General features: G+C 35.3%; 1 protein-coding gene across 8 annotated transcripts in view; it reads left to right on the forward strand.

Moving 5' to 3' along the window:
* The window catches only part of DLGAP1 (DLG associated protein 1), an 874,662-nt gene that overhangs the window by 103,795 nt on the left and 757,541 nt on the right, over positions 1-13,326 (forward strand). The window contains exon 1 of one of the 8 annotated variants that reach the window (XM_072828889.1): positions 4,929-5,027. The exons of 6 other annotated variants lie outside the window; for them this stretch is intronic. The gene's annotated coding sequence lies outside the window, so the exon portion shown is untranslated. Of the gene's footprint in view, positions 1-4,928; positions 5,111-13,326 lie in introns of those variants that run through there. One more of the 8 variants, XM_072828888.1, reaches the window with a different exon arrangement.

The raw sequence follows: 13,326 nt of genomic DNA on the forward strand, positions 1-13,326 counted from the left end.
TTACACTCAGCATAATTTTCTTGAGAATCATCCAAGCAGTTGTGCCCAACAATAGGGTTCCATGGTCTTTTATACCCAATGAAGGACATTTAGGCTTTTCCTGTTTTGTGCTCTTATGAACAAAGTTACTGTGAACAATTGTATATAGATTTTTTTTTAAGATTTAATTTAGAGTGGGGAGGAGGGACAAGGGAACGGGGAAAGAGAGTCTTAGGCAGACTTTGTGCAGAGCATGACCTTGACATTATGACCTGAGCTGAAATCATGAATCAGATGCTTAAGTAAGCCATTCAGGCGCCCCAATTATGTACAAGTTTTCTTTAAAAATATTTTATTTATTTACTCATGAGAGACACAGAGAGAGAGGCACAGACACAGGCAGAGAGAGAAGCAGGCTCCATGCAGGGAGCCTGACGTGGGACTCGATCCCAGGTTTCCAGGATCATGCCCTGGGCTGAAGATGGTGCTAAACCGCTGAGCCACCGAGGCTGCCCCTATGTACAGGTGTTTTGTGAACATAAGTTTTCTTTTCTGTGGGGCGAATGTCCAAAAGTACAATTGCTGAGTTGTAAAGTGTATGTTGAGTATATGTAGTTGTGTATGTATTCAATTTTTTTGTATTCAATTTTTTATTTAAATTCCAGTTAGTTAACATACACTGTAATATTAGTTTCAGGAGTAGAATTTAGTGATTCATCACTTATATATAAGACACCAGTACTCATCACAACAAGTGCCCTCCATAATGCCCACCACCCATGTCGAGTCTTATAATATACTTCCAAACCATTTCCAGAGTGGCTATGTAATTTTACATTCTGACCAGCAGTGTGTGAGTGACAAAGGTTCTCTACACCCTGGCCAGCATTTAGTGTTATCACTCATTTTACCCATTCTGATGTGTGTGCATAGGGAGAGATTTCTTTTTAAGAAGATTAATTGGAGAAAAGTTGGGAGTCCACTTGTACTTCCCACCTCTTCTAAGATAACTTGAAGATTGTTAAGATCTAACGCATATGTTAAAATTTTGAGCCATGCCGTGGCATGTATGTACATAGAGATGATGCTTAGTAGATAAGGAGGTGTGGAGATCATCTTGTTCTGTGACATGAAGATCAGTGATGTTATGCTTCACACAGAGCTTCTGCACCTGTTACCAGTGGGAGCAATATCCAGTGAGTGTTTCTGTTTCCTAGCCTAAACAGATGTGTTGAAGTAGTACACATCTGGGTACTGAGACTGCTCAGACAGTAGGGGGAAGTTATAATAGATAGCAGCAACCCAGGAATTATAAATTTGAGTTCATGTATTTTTTAAAGATTTTTTTATTTATTATTTGAGACTGAGGGGAAGGGTCAAGGCAGAGGGAGACAGAAAACCTTAAGCAGGCCCCACACCCATTATGGAACTGGACATGAGGCTCAATCTCATGACCTTGCAATCATGACCTGAGCCAAAATCAAGAGTCAGATGCCTAGCAAACTGAGCCACCCAAGCACCCCAAGTTCAAGTATTTTTTAAAATATTTTATTTGAGGGGATCCTTGGGTGGCGCAGCGGTTTGGCGCCTGCCTTTGGCCCAGGGCACGATCCTGGAGACCCGGGATCGAATCCCACATCAGGCTCCCAGTGCATGGAGCCTGCTTCTCCGGTGCATGGAGCCTGCTTCTCCCTCTGCCTATGTCTCTGCCTCTCTCTCTTTCTCTCTCTGTGACTATCATAAATAAATTAAAAAAATAAAAATAAATAAATAAAAAATTAAATAAAAAATAAAAAAATAATAAAATATTTTATTTGAGAGAGAGAGAGAGAGAGAGAGGAAACAAGAAAGGGGAGGGGCAGAGGGAGAGGCAGACTCCCTGCTGAGCAGTGAGTCCAATGCAAGGCTGGGATCATGACCCAGGCTGAAGGCAGACACTTAACTGACTGAGCCACCCAGGAGCTCCAGTTCATGTATTTTTTTTTTTAATCTATAGATCTTTTTGTTACAAGGATAGAGAATATATAACTTAAAAGTACCTATAAGTTGATAGAAGCTAATTAGACACTGGTGAGCCTGACACCCCCAAAAATAATAATAATAAATGAACACTTGAAAAATAGAGTAGGGGGAATCCCTGGGTGGCTCAGCAGTTTAGCGACTGCCTTTGGCCCAGGGATCCATCCTGGAGTCCCGGGATCGAGTCCCACGTGGGGCTCCCGGCATGGAGCCTGCTTATCCCTCTGCCTGTGTCTCTGCCTCTCTCTCTCTCTCTCTCTCTCAAATAAATAAATAAATAAATAAATAAATAAATAAATAAATAAAAGAAAAATAGAGTAGGGAAAATATATTTAAGTACATAAGCTTTATTAATATATAAATTCGATATATTTAAAATATAAAGTTTCAAGATTTCCACATTTTAGGATATAAAATATTTTTCATTCTTAGTCTGAAAATATTGTTTCCTCTAAGCCAAATTTGTTCATTACTTAAAAAAAAGGAAAAAAAGCTGCAGAGAACCCTTCATATTGAAGAGAGAATTGTATTGTGAGGGAGAAAGGGAAACCTGAAAAGTGCCAGTTGTAGGATTCTGCAGCTTCTTGGGGGACCTAAAGGAGGCTGTACTGTGGTTGTTTTGCTTGGCATGGGGTTCCCTCTTCATGCTGCTTGTAATAACTTGACTGAACAGATGTAGCCACTTCAGGTCACTTGCAACATGTCAGCTCAGGAAGGTTGATCAAGGAGGCATTGTGACTTGTTGCCCCCCACTCAGGGGGATGCCTTTATTGAGCCAGTGCATCTCCTGAGACCTAAAGAAAGAAAGGAAGAACAAAACAAAACAAAGCAAAACGAAATAGGAGATGAGCAGCCAAGTGTTTTGGAGGCCGAGAGCAGATAATTAAAAAGTGGGAAGCTTTGGTGTGTGATGATTTGTATTTTAAGTGCTATTAACTCCTGATTTACAATAGATCATTTAAAAGAGAGTTTTCTGAGAGCTAGAATTATTACTCAAATGCTTGCTTCCTTTCAGTTACTTCCCCTACACTTGATCTATAGCCTTTTGGAGTATAGTTCTGCCCAGAAGACTTACAGGAATGAGTAAAGAAACATCTACAATTCCAGGCTGATAATCCTTATAATCACAGAGGACATTAATGTTTAATTGTGCCAAGGACTTTAGAAAGTTACAAGTGGCCCTTCCTCTCCATGAATATACAACCATCTATACAAAACTAATTGAGAGTCACATACAGAGGATCATTGATAAGGAAACATGAAGTCAAATAAGAAAATAGACTTAGAGATTTCCATAAAATACTGGTCATGAGTGTATGTTTTAAGGGCAATGTCAAGAGTGTGTAGAATTCCAGGTGATGGTTAGTGGGGAAAGGGAATGCTGGTTTCTCTTAATTCAAATAGGAAGCTTAAGGAAAAGACAAGATGTCATGTGTGGGTAAGTGGATGAGGTTGTTTGACTGCTGGGAGATTTCTCAGGCATCAGGGGCTACTTTATAAAAGAGGAATCACAGGACATCTTTCTTTAAATAAAGATGTGGTCTATGTATATGTGTGTTCCTTGTGATCTATGGATATCTGTGTTCATCAGAGCCATTTAGAGCAGTGACTGACTTAGCAGGTGCTAAGTAAATGGCATTCACTTGATTAAAAGTTAGAAGGGATGGCTGTCCAAGCCGTGGTAAGAGAAGGAAGTGTTGGTGAGAGGCTAACCGCACAAACCAGAGAGATAAGGTACCAAGGAAATGGAGAGATATGGGAGCATTTTTCTCTGAAGGCCAGAGTGTTTGGCATTCATAATAAAATGGGTCTGGCATATTGTAGATAGTCTAGAAGCATAATATTCTTATGCTTATGTTTTAGTTTGCATGAGAGAACAACCACAGTCAGGTAAGAAAGAAATCTGGCAAGAGACGAGGAGGTGTATCTTCATTTTGATGAAAGTGGCAAATGCCTCTGAGTGATTAAATATGTGGTTTGATGTTATTGAAAAAGTTGAGCAAATTTTCTACAAGCAGTACTATGAATACTTTTCTTCACTGATGATCTTACTGTGTGGCATATTTCAGGATCTCATAGTTTTATTTTGAATTTGTAAATTTGTAAAGTGCAGCAATTTATGATATATGATTCTACTTATAATAGAAAAATTAACATTTAAATATTTCAAATATGCTGAAACAAACTAAAGGATAATTAGTTTTAAATATTAGCATAGTTCAAAAGAAATGTATAAAGTAGAAAATTTGAACCTAGTATAATCTAACAATTCCATTTATACATTAAGTCTAGGTTATTCATAATGAAACTCATATTTTGATACACAACCAGCTATTTCAGATTTATCTTTATTTAAAAAGAATCAGAATAGGGATCCCCAGGTGGCGCAGCGGTTTGGCGCCTGCCTTTGGCCCGGGGCGTGATCCTGGAGACCCGGGATCGAATCCCACGTCGGGCTCCCGGTGCATGGAGCCTGCTTCTCCCTCTGCCTGTGTCTCTGCCTCTCTCTCTCTCTCTCTGTGTGACTATCATAAATAAATAAAAATTAAAAAAAAAAAAAAAGAATCAGAATAAACTTAAGCTAAAATGCATGATTTTAGATACTAATTTTTCTTCAATTTATTTTAAATGGTATAGATTTTAAAGTATTTCATAGTACTGTATGTATATGTATCTTTTTAAGTTAGAGATGAAACTCTATTTACTTTGGAGATAATTAGCTGGATTTTATGTGAGAATGATCTAAGGTTTTAGCATGTGTAATAAAATTAAATTTATCTCACAGTTACTAAGAACTTACAAATGTGACCCTGGAATAAATAAGTATGGCTATTTTTATAAATTGTTACAAACCAGAAAACTCCTCCCTCAAATATGTCAAGCTTAATTTTCTGCTCTGTGGAGCACAGCTAGTAGGGTAGCAAAGCCCAGTGACATTTTCCACAGTGTGAGTTGCCAACCACTAGAAGCCTGCAGCAGTGTCTAAATCTACAGCAAACAAGCTAACAACTGGTTGAAGAACTGATTATGTAATTCTTCTTCAATATTTCTTTGCATGATGTTTACGTCACTGTCAGAATCCTAAAGGCAGAGCTTGTGAATGTCTGCTAAGGTAGCATTTTAGTATAACTATGAGCCAATATAATCTGTGCTTTTGTGCAGTTTTATTTACTAACTTCTTCATCTTTTGCTAACCTTGTAAGGAAATGGATATTTGAGTGTGTGTTAGGGCTGTGATTTCAGTGGCCATTATTTCTGCAGCAGGGCCTATATTAATTTCTAAGTCTCTGGGAGAGCATTAATTAGTAAGATAATATGTGTTTATTTGGGTTCTGATAATGCTTCAGTAGTTAGATGAAACCTACAAATTGAAACATTGGTAATGGCAGTGGGAAGAGTTAAATTCAGAGGAACAGAGAATATTGTAAGATTAGAATAAAGCAAAAGTCAAAAGAGGACTTCTGCAGTATAACGTACAGAAATACTTGTACGTCATAAAACTCTATTAAGGTTCTAGAGGAAATATAATTATAAATAGTCCTATTCTCATCTTTTTTCTGGATCTGTAAATGACATTGTATGTATGCACAGTAATACCTCATTTCCTTGGAAATGATGTCGAACAGAAAGGTGATAAATAAGGACATTTTCTAGATAATTGAAATATGTCCCAATTACCAGAGTTAATTTATTTTTTTTGGCTTTTTAAAATTGAATGTATATGTAATTACCAGCCTTCTCTTAATAGAAGATGTTGATCATAATTGGATGTTTTCCTTTCACCTTAAGGGTGTTACCTTTTAGAATTTAGAAAAACAATATATTGATAACTGGCCATATTGAAGACACTGTATTATAGACCCTGTGGGTAGCATAGAGACTAAACATCTGACAGTTTATTGGTAGAAATCTATACTTGAATGACTAGTATTAATATTTCATATGTCAATTATGATTTAGTTATAATTCTGTCTTCCATAAAAGAATATGAAACACTTAAGGGACAGTATGTTAATTTTTTTTAAAATGGGCCTTTCAGAGAAAATCATGGATGACTGCAGTTGAGATTTCAAACTCACTATTGTTAGTTGATTGATTAGAGTTGATAGAGATGGAAAATTCTAGAAATTCTATCATGGGAGTTAAATGTGATTGTGATTGTAGTTTAATGTTGAGGAAAATTGAAATACATGCTTTTGCTTTAGCACCTTTATATAGGTAGAAGTATATTGTTAGTTTAGACAACTAAAATGCCCCACTACAATGTTTTCAAAACAATCAGTTTGGTATACAGAAATTAAAAATATTTTTCTAAGCTGGCCCAAAGTGCTAACTCTGCAGTATTTACCAGTATCCAATATCTCCTGCCATTTTTTGAGAAAAAATAAACACTTTGTAACAGAGGACATAGTCAGCATTTGTAGTAAATGCCAGGATATCATCTTTTCTTGCTCTACAAAGTAATAAGTAGATAGATAAAGCATCCAGTTTCAGCAAAGGGATTGAAAGTTTAAAAACAGTTCTTTTCCTTTTTTCTGTTATTAATGGAAGAATATATTCTCAGAAATTAATACTTGGTTTTAATTTCATCCTTGAAAGCTCTGTCTGGGAATATGTCATGTTTAAACTTGAAAATATAGACGAAACGATACATTCAGGAAAAAAATTTCACTGAATTATAATCTATATAAATTCATGTGTAAACCACATGAATCTCAAGTGTACAGTCTAGTGGACATGATGGGTACTGGGTTATACTTGTGTAACCCTTAGGAATATAAAGTATTGAATATTATCTCTAGCCCAAAAACTCCTGTGTCATACTTCCTAATTAATACCCCCAGGGGTAATCACCATAATGTATTTTTCCACTACAAATTAGTGTTATCAGTTTTTTGAATTTTATATAAATATAATACCCTTTGCTTCATTTTTGTTTTTGTTGTTACTCAACATTATCTCTGTAGATTTGATGATGTTGTAGGCAACAATATTTTAATACACTTTGTGGCTAGAGAGCAGTCAATTTTACAATTATAGCATAATATATTAATCAGTTCTGTAAATGAAGAAAATTTGCCTTGGTAGTGGTTTTGGCTTTCATGAGTGAAAAACCTATGAAGATTCTGGTTCCCATCTTTGGCGCATACACATGATTATTCCCTAGGAGTGCAATTGCTGATCGAAGACTCTGCATTTGTTCAGCTTTAGCTACACGGTCTTTTAAAGTGAACCATTTACACTGGACCAACACATGTGAATTTCATCTCTTCTATCTGCTAACACTAGGTTTTTGTTTTGAACCATTTTTCTAGAAGCTATCTCATTTTACCTCTCATATTAGTATATAATCCATCTGGCATTATTTTTATGTTTTGGATAAAGTGTGAAGAAGTGGTCAAGACCCATTTTTTTTTTCCACATGCATTTTCAGTTTATCAAGCACTATTTACTGAAAAGATCCAATTCATTGTTTTTTCCATTCATTGAGATGGCATCTTTGTCATAAATTAGGTAGCTATATATGTGTGGGTGTGTCTCATGACTGTTCTGTTTTGTAAGTTACTGGCATGAAGTTTTTTCTGACATTCTTTTACTGCAGAGATGTCTTTATTTTCATGTGATACTGCTAAATTTCTCTTTTCTTTTCCTAATGTCTTAAGAGTTTCTAGAAACAGCTTTTGTTTTTTTCCATTATATACCTGGTTTCAACTCAATTGATTTTTGGATTCATTTTAATTCATTCCTTTTATCTATTATCTTTTGAATTTAGTTTGCTCATCTTTTTCCCAGGTGCTTTTAAAATGTTTTTAAACTTTCATTTTGAAGTAAGGAATTTCAAAACATTTGCCAAAGTATTACCAAAAGTTGTTATAAACCCATCACCCAGCTTCACTAAATGTCAAGATCTTCTATAATAACTGTGATACAATTATAAAATTGTGAAGTTAATATTGATACAATTCAAAATTTTAAAAATTTTGCCAATTGTTCTACAAATGTCCTTTTTCTAGTTCAGGATTAAATCCAAGATCTTAAATTGCATTTAGCTGTCGTATCTATTATCCCTTGAGATGGGGAACTTAAACTTCATGTATCTTCGTGACCTTGACCTTTTTGAGGAGTGCTGACCATTCAAGTTGGGGAATTTCTCTGAATTTGTGTTTGTCTGACATTTCTTCATGATTAAATTCAGGTTCCTCATTTTTTTAAAGGATTTATTTATTTTAGAGACAGAGTGAGCTGTAGGGAGGGTATAGAGAGAGGGAGACAAGCAGACTCCCTGCTAAGCGGAGAGCCTCGTGCAGGGCTCTTATATCAGGACCTTGAAATCAAGACCTGAGTCAAAACCAAGAATCCGTCACTTAACCACCTGAACTACTCAGGTACCCCTCAGGTTCCTCCTTATGGCAGAACTGATGAGGTAGGGGCACTTAGGTAGCTCAGGGATTGAGCATCTGCTTCCACTCAGGTCATGATCCTGGTGTCCTGGGATGAGTCTCTGCCTATGTCTCTGCCTCTCTTTGTGTCTCTCATGAATAAATAAATATAATATATTTTTTATTTTATTTTTTTATAATAAATTTATTTTTTATTTTTTTGAACACTAAACTGGTGTTCAGTTTACCAACATACATAATAACACCCAGTGCTCCTCCCGTCAAGTGCCCCCCTCGGTGCCCATCACCCATTCACCCCCACCCCCCCGCCCTCCTCCCCTTCCACCACCCCTAGTTCGTTTCCCAGAGTTAGGAGTCTATTTTTTTAAAGTAATAAAGTAATCTCAATGCCTCCTATCAGGAGGTACATAATGTTGACATGCTTCATTCTTGGTGATACTAAGATAGATAACTTGATTGAGGTGAAATTTGTCAGTTTTCCCCATAATGTATTTATTTCCATATATAAATATATGTAACTTATAAATATATTTAATTATAAATACATATGTATTTACAGTTAATAGGTATCTTGTGGGGAGACAGTTTTAGACTATGTAAATATCCTGTATTCTCATATACTTTTCCCCAGTAACATTAGCCTTTGTCAGTGATTCTTGCTTCTGCAATAATTATTACTCTGATGTTTGTGAGATGATGATTTTTTTTGCATCCTTCCTTCTATATTAATTTGAATTCTACTCTAAGAATAAGCTGTTACATTAAATAAATGTCCTTATTTCTTCATGTAATTTCTTGTTTGTAGTATAGACTCAGGATACTTATTTATTACAGGAGATAAAATTCACTCTTGTTTGGTTTGTTAACTTTATTCTAGGTTTGGCCATTGGGCGTTCCTTGAGACTGGATCCTTTATTCTTTTGACATGCCATCAGATTTTGAGCATTTACTTCCTTTCTGTCATTACAAGATCTTGCTGGCTCTTCTTGCCCCATTTCCTTATTCTTCTCTCTGCCTCATTCCTGAAATCAACCGTTTCTCCAAGGACTTTTAGTTCATTTTATTGAAGAAGGGTATTTGGAAACCAAGATCTGGGTGCTGGGTGTACTTATTGAACTTTGTCCCTGCTTCTAGGTCCTCTGTCACCTGAACTAGGACATATGTGCATATATGCAAACAAGCATATACACACATCTATCATTTCTATCTCTGTGTTTCTACTCACACATACAATTATTATTTCATTGATATATCTAATTCCATTCCAACAACACAGGGTTTATTCTGGCAAACTCCCCTCCATTACTAGTGATTTGTAACAATGAAAAACTTTACTCTCATTATCATCAATATATTTCATTATTAATCTGTAAGTACACATGAAGTACAATTTCATTGTACTACAATTTCATACCATTGTGAAAAACAAATCTTTAACTACAATACAGCATGTGAGCAGCCTTATAGTAAGCAAGCAAAACACTTTTTCAACAGTTACTTAGGTAAGGTTTTTTTCCTCTTCTTTTCAGTGTGGTCATATTATTTATTTATAATGCGATGTATATGAAAGGTATTTCTAAATACTAATTTTACATTCTGTTGCCTTACTGAATTATTTTATTGATCTACTACTGTTATTCATTAGCATTTTCCGGATGTCACATTATTCATAAGTAAAAAGTTTCACCTCTTCCTTACCAATTCTTATAACTGAGTTATTTGGTCTAAGTCCTTTTGCTAGTATTTTCAGTACACCAGTGAATAATGAGATACTATGCATCCTCCTCCTATTTCAGATCTGAGTAGAAATGCTTCTAGGGGTACCTGGGTGGCTTAGTCTGTTAAGCATTAACTCTTGGTTTCAGCTCAAGTCATGATTTTGGAGGTCGTGGGGTTGAGTCCTGCATAGGGCTCTGTGATCACTGGAGAGTCTTGTCTTGAGTTTGTCTCTCTCCCTCTCCTTCTGTCCCTCCCCCCAGTGCTTATGAGCATGCTGGTGCATGCCCACACACTCTCTCTCTCCTCCCCAGTCCCTCCCTCTTTCTTTAAAATAAATAAATCTTTTTTTTTAAGTCTTCTAGAACCTTCTCATTAAGTAAGAAACTGGTTTTAGGACTGAAGAGTATAAATATTTTTCATATAAGTGTTCTCTCTTATTTTCTTGAGTGTTTATTATAATGAGGGAATGTTGAAATTTCATTAAAACATGTATGGACCTAAGAATGGTGTATGATATTGATAGATTTGAACTAATCTTGCATTTCTAGAATAAATCATACTTGGTTGTGTGCATTATTTTCTTAATGTGATGCTGTATTCTGCTGACTCAAATTTTATTTAATGCCTTGTGTTGATATATGCATAGATAGGATTGCTCTGTGAATTTCTTTTCATAAAATTTCTTTCTTTTGAACACAGTTTTTGGTTTAAGTGTCAACATTATGGTGGCTTAATAACAAGTTTTCTTTTACTTTGAATTTATAGTATGTTGGAACTATGGGGACAATTTTATAGTGTTGGTCTTTGTTTATTTTTTGTATATTTGGTCTCTGTATATTTTTTGTTTTTTGGTTTTCAACTGTGATACTGTCTGGCCTGGTTGTTTGATGAGATTGATCCTTAATAGCTTTCTCTTTCTTCTATGGAAATTGATCTCTTTAAACTTTCCATCTCTGAGGGGTCAATTTTGGTAGTATGTATTTCCCTGGAAAACTGTCCTTTTTAATCTAGATTTTAAAACTTAAAGTTTTTTTTTTATAAGCCTAGATGTCCATACAGTAGTCCCTTATTTATTTATTTATTGCCTTTTTTTAGTAGTTAATTCCTTCTTGTCATTCCTTAATTTTTATAGGTTTGCCTTTTCTCACCCCCCTCCCTGCCCTGTCAAAGTAGCCCTGTATATTTTGTAAAAGTTTTTTGAAAGAATATTAATTCCTTAATTAGGTTACTCTTTTCTCATACTCTCATGATTAATTTATGCTTTTATGCTTTGGTCTCTACTTATTCCTGTATCTATTGATTAGATTGATTGACTTTTGAGCTAGAAACTTATGTTTTTCATTTCTTCTAATGAAAATACTTCATCTACAGGGAAAACAAAAACAAAAACTAAAACTAAAACAAAAAAAAAAACATGATCCCATTATATCATGGCAGACTTTTTTTGTAGAAAATAACCAACTGATTCTAAATTTTATGTGGAAAAGAGATGAGAATAACCAAGATGATCTAAAAGAACAAAATCAGAAGATATGAATAACCAGATATCAAGACTATAATATTAGAGTTATTATAATCAGTTGGTATTGCCACAAGGATGGACAAATATCATTGTGTGGGGCCAGAAGGAAGGTAACACAAAGATGGACTCAATATTTGTGACAAAAATTAAACTGCAGAGCATTAGGGAAAAGACTGTATGAATTAGTGGTTTATACATATGAGGAAAATTAATTCTTCATCTCTAACTTACACCATTCACAAAAGCCAATTTCAGATGGAGCATAAATCTACATATAAAAGATAAACAATAAAACTTTATAAGTAAACACAAGAGAATATTTCCATGACCTTGGACTGAGCAAATCTTTCCTGAAGAAGAGATAAAAAAACACTAACTTTAAAAAACAAATTATAAATGTAACTTAAAATATTCTACTCTAGTTACTCTAGTCCACTAAAAGAGTGAAATAAATCACCGCCTAAGAAAATATTTACTGTAACTATTATACATGATGTTATATATATATATATATATATATTTAATATATAAAATAAAGGACTCCTTTCCAGAATATTTAAAACTCCACAACTAAAATAACTTTAAAGTGGGCAACCAACCTATTAAAAATGATAAATTTTGCATTGGAACTTCATAACAGGGAATATGCACATAGTCAATAAACAATTTAAAAAACTTCAGAAGTCATTAGGGAAATTCTAATTGGAACCACGGGGTAATGCCATGATATGTCCCCTAGAATCACTAGAATGAAAAAGACTGAAAATGCCCAGTATTGGTGATGATGTAAAGCAAATGGTAGTTTTATATACATTGGGATAATAAATATCTCACACATACACACCCCCAAACATGTATGCAGGACTGGCTGAAAAACAGTTGAATTGGTCTCATCTACAGCTAATGTTACTAGAAATTTGATATTTTTTTGAAGAGGATTTGTAGGAGAAATTTCTTTGGCTTTTCATTCTCTCCAAAGCCAAAGGTTGATAGAGGTGATGAGAAAGCACCAGAGGCTTGGAATATTGGATGAGTTCTTTATATAATGATCAAAGTTTATTCCCTAAGTCAACAATGAAGAATGCCTGTGATGGTGGTAGATGACAAGAATTGGCAAAATATTATAGAGCTCAAGACAGGAACTTTAGAGACTGGAGTCATTGAAAGGCACCAATGTTGGAGATGTGGGATGTTTCTGACACAGGAGAAGCTGCAATGAAAGAAGAGTCCTCATAAGAGAACATCGCAAGGATTCCAAGTCATTAATCCCAGCAGTTGTCAAATGAATGGTGGCAATTGGGGAAGAGAGGAGGGACAAAAGGGGGCATGGTGTGGTGGGGGTGGGGTGGGGTGAAGAGTTAGGGTTGGAAGTACGGCTGCTATAGGTTGGTTGGGCTGGTTGAGCTTTGAAAGGAGACCTCTTCCAGATGCACAGCCTCTCTCGCAGGTATGAAATAGCAACAGCAGATGAGGGTAGTGACAAACCTGGAAGAGGCTCTGCAGGTGAGCATAAGGAACAGGAAGATACCATTAGACAGTTGCATCTCTAACTAGGCAAAGGGTGTACCAAGATAATTGAAAGAAGAAAAAACATGTGATAACAGAAATGGGCAAACATTTTCATCATCACCATCACAAAAAGTAAGTTAAAATCAAAGCCAACCATAAATTTAATTTTCTTTGCCT

This window comes from Canis lupus, chromosome 6 (genome assembly GCF_048164855.1).
Source record: "Canis lupus baileyi chromosome 6, mCanLup2.hap1, whole genome shotgun sequence".
Lineage (NCBI taxonomy): Eukaryota > Metazoa > Chordata > Mammalia > Carnivora > Canidae > Canis > Canis lupus.